At 37.5% G+C, this 7,678-nt stretch overlaps 1 pseudogene; it reads right to left on the bottom strand.

Annotated features, from left to right (window-relative positions):
- Positions 1–6,979: 6,979 nt before the first annotated feature.
- On the bottom strand, positions 6,980–7,477 carry LOC143623805 (secreted RxLR effector protein 161 pseudogene; annotated as a pseudogene).
- Positions 7,478–7,678: the final 201 nt, after the last annotated feature.

Genomic DNA, 7,678 nt, shown 5'->3' on the forward strand with positions numbered 1-7,678 from the left:
TCGACATTAAAATTCATTTTTTTCGTGACTGTTATGACCGAAAATTGATTCATCTTGAACAAGTTCACACTGATAATAATGTGGCGGACTTATTTACAAAACCGGTCGGAACAACCAAATTTAATGTGCTTGTGAGTTTTCTTAAAATGCTCCGTTTCAAGGATTGAGTCTTTTTTTAGGGTAAATTTGTACATATTTTATTTTTGCACAAATTTAGGGGGAATAAATTACAAAAATCCAAAAAGAGTGTGTGTATTTTTTATTTAAAAAATAAAAAAAATATTTTTTAAAGTTTTGTTTACGTCTTTCAAAATTCACTCTCGCTTAAATTATGTCGGTTGCTCAAGTTTGAAGAACATATACTTGTATATGTTTGGTCCGGTGATCTACTTGTAGATTCAAAAGATAGCCATTTATCTAAATACTGAAAGCATCTGGGGCGATTGTGATGTGTTTTGTTTTGTGTTTTGAATTGTTTCACTTAAAATCACGTCGGTAATTCCAAGTTGGAGGGACACGTATTTTCATATGTGTTTTGGTCCTGTTAACCACTAGTGGTCATACGGGATAACCATTTACCTGAAAACTAACGAGTGACCGGGGTGACTGAGTTCTTAACATGTGTGTCTTCTGTTACTCTCTGGGAAGTGATATAACTATTCAGTTAACAGCTTTTTAGAAGCTTCAAATTATTTTCAAATGAAAATTGATCCAACCTTTGGAAAATGATAGATAAATTGTTTCTGTGTGCATAACGGGTGAAGTTATTAAGCTTAAAAGGCTCTAGAACAGTCATTGATTTGTATGGTAGCTTTCCATGATGCGTGAAAGTTGAAGTGATATAAACTAAATATGCTGAACTTACCGTGGAGAGTCATTTTGAAGACATGTGCATGTCTCCATATACATCTCTCCGAATGATAGGTAGAAAAGCAATTACCCAGTCATACACGAGCCCGTTAGTGTCTTGATCACCAAAGATATTTTATTGTCTTACTGTAGTAATCCAGATTCGGGACTTACAGGCATTTGTTATTGTTATAAAAAAATGTGTTTAGTTAAGTTTGTATAAAATTTGTGCTGGTGTCTTTCAATAAGCTTAATGTTCAAAGCTTTGTTGTTTCCTAAAATTTTGATCAAGCACTAGGGGGTTGAAGTCAAATTGGGGTGATCTGGGGAAAGCCAAATACACTTTGAGAAGAGATATGAGGCATCACAGATAAATAAGTGATGTCCATCCAAGCTTTATGCCGAACTGAACCTAACTCATATAACTGATGCAATGAAAATCATGCTAAGTTTGTTATACATGCTATCAACCTGCTTCTTTATGTCGTAATAACGCTGAACATGAATCCTTGTGACAACATGTTAAACAATATGATTTCATGTTCAGATCTTTTCATAAAAGGCGGCGTTTTTGTAAAAAAAACTGAAATTTGATCCCAATTTGCAAAAATTCAAAAGGATTAATTTTTCATGTTACTTTTTATTATTATTTTTGTTTATTTATGTTCTAGTTGTTTTATCTCGAAACCACTCTCCTCGAAACGTGTGATTTAATTTTTTAATGTGTTTAAACTGATTTGGGCCTTAGGCTGATCTAATGTTTATGTGATAACATGATTTTGGGCTGAACCACTGATCTGGGCTTGTTTACGGGTTCTCGGCCCATATCATTTGGGGTATAAATAACCCTCTTAACCTAACTTATTGTCTTTATCATAATCAAAATAAAAAAAAAAGCTATTTCTCTCAAGCCATCCAGCCGAGAACTTCTTCTTGCTATACTAATCAAAAGATTTAATTGGTGTTTGCTCCTTGATTGATTCACAGGTAAAGAACACAAGTTCAAACTGAATGTCTTTGTGAGACCTAACAAGCTGTATTCTCATGGATTGATGAATAGATGGATAGACGAATCTCATCGGTAAACAAGGATCTTGAGTTGTTAAACTGTTGATTGAGATTTCGATTGGATGCGTTAGGGTTAATTGTGGGGGATCCAAAAATATTTGTTGCATGTTTAATGGAGAGTTCGGCCTTCTCGGAGAAGATGGCACATGTTTCAAGAGGGAATACAAAGGGTTCTCTGTCTCAAGCTGTCAACCAATCAAAGGGTTCTCGGTTGACTTTCGTTGACCAAGATCTCCTGGGTTTGACCGAGAACTCATGTTCTCGGTTGACTTTCATAGACCGAAATCACTGATTCTGACCGAGAACTCATGTTCTCGGCTAATCTTGACAGAGAACTTTATCTTTTGACAGAAAACCATCTTGTTGACCAAAATCTACTTTTGGGACAGAAAACTCTTGATGGACTGAAATCTATTATAATATTATTATTATTATCTTTCTTTTATGGTCCACCTAACATGATTTTGTCATCATTGACTCCTCATGTTTTAAAATTTGATAATTTTAACTCCTTACTTGTAAATGTCACTCTAGTCAAGTATATATTTACTAATTTGACTCGTTTGGTGCCCTAATGGCTGATCAGACTCCCTTAAAGTTTGTGGACACACATAATATAGCTGGACACCTATTTGATCCACCACAGATTCACAAGGAGTTCAAATCCATGATTGTCGGCCTCAACACCTGCAGGATCTCTCAAGCCTTACGAGAAAATCCAGTCATTTGCAAGAAAATGATTACTGATTTTTGGAACAATGCCTCAATCAATCAACGAGGACCAGGTGGAGTTGTGTCGATAGACTCCAAAGTGCAAAAGAAGTCGGTCGTCATAACAGAGGCCATCATACGAGAGGTTCTTCTGTTTGGGGATCAACCTGATTACCCGGCGGAATTCTCGACTACTGCTGTCTCTGAGGTGCTTACAAGAATGGGTTATGAGGGAACCTATCCTCCAGCAATCAAGAAACTGTTTCACCCATACTGGATATTCTTGATACACACGTTCTTTACATGTGTGTCGGGACGAAAGGGAGGTTCAGATGATATTAGCCACACGCAGATGTCGGCTATGGTTGCTTTGATTATGGATTGGAATTTCAACTATTCCAAGTTCTTTTTTTGATGAGATGATATGCACTTTGAAAGGGAAGAAGAAGGAGATGTTTCTCATGTATCCTAGATTTTTACAGATGATTTTTGACTCACATTACACTGACCTTGTCAAATCTGTTGAAACATTAGATATGAAGTCAATGGGACCCAACACCTTTGGGCTAATGAAGCAATCCAAGAAAATATCAAAGATTGTTTATCAGGGCTTCATTCCTTAGTTAAATTCGGCCGGTCTACTGAAACCGAAAATGTACAAGTCGTTGCTCAAGTTGCTGAGGAGCACGTGGCACCCGCTCCAAGGCGCACTGCTGCACATGAAATAAGCTCTGATGATGAAGATGAGGAACATAATGTGCCACATTTGGAAGATGAACACTGTGACTCGGAGACTGCTCCGACTACTGAACAGTTACAAGAATTTGAAAGGTTTAAAGAGTTACTTTAGTCAACTGCTCTGAAGCCTCCTCAGACAGTTACTGAAATTTTGATGAAGATTTTGTTAAAGAACCAGCCGCCGATCTCATTCCACGAAAATGAAGGAAGAAAGATCCAAGGCCTGGTGTGCTGGCTTCTGAAGATGCATCAACAACCACAACAAGCCAACAACAACCACAACTTCAACCTGAGTCAAATGTTCCAGAGACTCATGTTGATCCATGCCCATCCACCGTTGAGCCTCAAACTCAAGATCAGATTTTTGACGATATTGCTCGTGAGTTTGAGTTTGAAGCTGATTTTCAACATGCTGACGCTCCTTCTGGCTCATCTAGCCAAGTCAATCCAGGTCAGTCAAGTTCTGGTGTTTCTGATAAGATTGCTCAGATTCTTGCCATGCAAGAAAAATTTCTACAGAACAAAGGCAATGGAGTCGTGCTTGAAGATGCTCCCCTTGATGTGCAAGATCTTCAACAACGAGTCTTTGAACTCTAACAAGACTCTGTCGTAAAGCATGTACGCATTCAAGAAATGGAAGCTAGTAACACTGATAAAGATTCCAAGATTAAAGAGTTTCAATCTAGTATGGGATAATTAACTGCTCTATATCTAGACCTCCAACAAAATTTGTTCAGAAGTTTGGAGATGAATTCAAAAGCAGTGATAATGTAACTTCAAAGATGCCCAACGTTGATCAAGGTGGTAGTTCTACTGTTCGTCCAGTTGAAAACATAGATGAATCTGAGACGCTGAAACAGTATATGTCTGCACCTCCAATTACCAAAGAGAAGTCAGATAGAATTCAGAAGAAGCTGCTGTTGATGAAAAACTCTAATCAGAATGTTGAGTCATCTGATCACCCAGACAGGTTCGTTGTCACCTTTCCAGAAGGTTTTTCAGATAAATATGGGGATCGCTCTGGAGTTGTGTCATGGGGTTTTGCTGCTGAGAAGAACATGTGGTGGGTTAAACGGAAGTCCGGGGCTACTAAGTACTATAAGAAGATGAAAGATTTTGGATCTTGGATAAAGGTGGATCTAAGTGACCTGATAAATGCTCCTTTCCACAACCCAACCAATGATAAACGAGGTATTGAATTCTGGAACTTCCTGAAGAACCAAGTTGATCGAGGCTTTCCGAACATGACAACTGCTGAATCATTCTTGAAGAAAGCACAAGGGGTCTAAGATCCAAGAACAGGAAAGACCATGGTCAACGTTATGTGGCTTGCAACAAATAAGGCTACTCATATTCCTATGCCTTAAGCTATTCCAGATGGTACTCTGGACAACATGAGGTTTTGGATGCATGACAGTGAGACTGCCACCGTTGTTGTCAAGTTACAGAAGGGAAAAGGGCAATTCAGATTTGTTGATCTAAGGGATTTGCTAAAATTTTGGGAGAAAGATATTAAGACCCTTAGTACATTTCAGATAATCGCTGCCCCGATTTTTGAAGCGGCTGCAAAAGAATACACTAGCATGGCAACTTCCATTATCATGTGCAAATTTTGGGTAGGTGCTTTGAAAGACGCTGACATTGATTATATGGAGAATGACTGAGAACCAAGCTACAAACCAAGGGGGAGATTGTTGGGCCTATATTAGTTGGTTTGTACTTAGTTTGTTTGGTTTTGGGTTGCATATGTAAACCGAGATCTTTATAGATCTCGGTGGGCTTTGGGCTATAGTTGGGCTTGCATGGTGGGTATCCTATATATAGAACTTATTGTATATGGTTATAAGTTGTTCATTGAGTTTTGTTTTGGCCGTCTAAGGTTGTTTTAGATGAGGTTGTAATCATAGTGCTTAACCACCCGACGTTATAAGAACGTGTGTTTTGAAGCAATATTTTGAGTTCTATGTGTTTGTGTTCGTTGTTCTTGAATCATCTAGTGTTGGATTTCCGCACCAACACCTAGATTAGATATATAGGATTGCTAGAGACACATCGAAAGAAGTGCCAAAATTCATGGAGGAGTGCCAATTAATGAGGAACTGATACATATATTTTATCAGTTCATGGAAAATTAATCAAGCTGTTAGATTAAACAGAAAAAGAAAAAGGAAAAAACACAAATTGGGATGCTTCTGCATATAATCTATCAATTTGATCTACGAAGTGGTTATAAAAAAACAAAAACAAAGAAACTTAAAGAAAATGAAACAGTAAATTACAAGATTCGTTTCTTTCTTTAATATTGGTTGTAAGGTGTAGGAATACCGTTCATAACAATAAACTAAAACTGAAAGCTTTTACTAATAATAATAATAATCCATATTACAATACAAAAACAAGAAATGAAAATTACAATATAGAAACCAAATTACAAACATATTTGAAAGAAATAACAAAACGAGAAACAAGATGACTGAAGCACGTGTAAAACATGCTTCCCTTAAAAACAGATTTTCGGGCTATCCAGGTGAACCTGTATGTTTCCCAGGGTACAACAGCCTAAGCAGATTTCACTTCCGGGATTTCCTAGCACCTGAACTATACCTAAAACAAGAGCGCGTAAGATTGAAAAGTCAGAAAATTCTTTTGGTTGTGTGTGAGATTGCATCAACAATTTTTTCTCTCTACCAAAAAACCAAATGATCCAAGACATATGGTAGTATATATACATGATCTATGTCTCAACCAAAAGCCTTGAGTTAATACACCATTAACTATAAGAGTTAAGTTGTATTTGAATGCAACACTTATGAGACTTGAATAATTCTATTAAGTCTTGCATATTATCGATTTCTCATTCAAATATAGTTACATTTACTAATAATAATAATTATATTACAATAATTATTATACTAAAATTTCCAACAATCCCCCACATGAATGGATATCGATTCGTATGCCTAAGTGTCAAATATAGTTACAGCGGTTGAGTATTGTAGGAGAAGTAGGTGTTCCCTTTGAACCCTCCTTTGTGAAATATACTTTGTCTCCTAGCGATTAGTAGATGCGGTGTCCTTGAACCAACCCCTTTTGACGTAGACGTTACTACATTTCACACAACACTCCACCTGGTCTGGCTAACCCCTCATTGTCGTGTCCGTTATGGTCATGGAACACTAGCCTGGTTCTGCAAGAGCTCTAGGATTTGCGCGCCCAACAAATCCATTCGAAGCGACCCCACTTCTCTCTCACATGGGTGATTTTTTTTTCACAAATCAGTAAAATCGTTATGCTTAACCTCCTTTAACATCACTGATTTATTATAGAAATGGACTAGGAAGTATACAACTCCCTTTATATGCTGAGGTACTCCCCCCCATGGTGACCTCAGTTTATACGGTAAGGTTATCTTATTGAACCTAGTTCATGTGATCTCCAGTCTTCTAGGATAGGTTTACATTTTTTAAAAACTTACTCCATGGGCCGGCTTTGGTCCCATTCCTCTTGAAGACTTACATACGACCTCTCTGCTTAAGACTTTTGTAAGCGGATCCGCAATGTTATCCTTTGACTTCACGTAGTCAATGGTGATAACTCCCATTGAGAGAAGTTGTCACATAGTATTGTGTCTACGGCATATGTTTCTAGATTTGCCATTATACATTGCACTTTGAGCTCTTCTAATCGCCGACTGGCAGTCACAATGTATGCAAATATCTGTAAAAGGTTTTGGCCATCCTGGAATATATTCCAAAAAATGGCGTAACCATTCCACCTCTTCACCAGCTTTGTCTAACACAATGAACTCAGATTCCATCATAGATCTAGCTATAAGAGTTTGCTTGGAGGATTTCCAAGATATAGCAGCTCCTCCAAGGGTAAACACATAGCCACTTGTGGATTTGGAATCTTTCATGTCGGATATCCAGTTAGCATCACTGTATCCTTCTACAATGGCTTGGTCTTGGCCATAATGCATTCCATAACTCCTTGTGTATTTCAAATATCTTAATAATCTTGTCACACTCTTCCATTGTTTAGAGCTAGGATTACTAGTATATCTACTTAGCCTGCTCACAGCATATGCTAAGTCTGGCCGAGTACAAGACATAAGATACATAAGACTGCCAATTATCCTTGAATACTCCAACTGATAAACACCCTCACCTCTATTCTTTCACAAATGTTGGCTAGTATCAATCGGAGTTTGAGCTACACTTGTGTCTCGCAAGTTGAATTATTTAAGGATTTAATCTACATAATGAGATTGACTTAACACAAGACCATTTTGGGTTCTAGTGATCTTAAATCC

Source organism: Bidens hawaiensis, unplaced genomic scaffold (assembly GCF_021521415.1).
Source record: "Bidens hawaiensis isolate Kalapana, Puna unplaced genomic scaffold, B.hawaiensis_p1.1 tig00003540_1, whole genome shotgun sequence".
NCBI lineage: Eukaryota > Viridiplantae > Streptophyta > Magnoliopsida > Asterales > Asteraceae > Bidens > Bidens hawaiensis.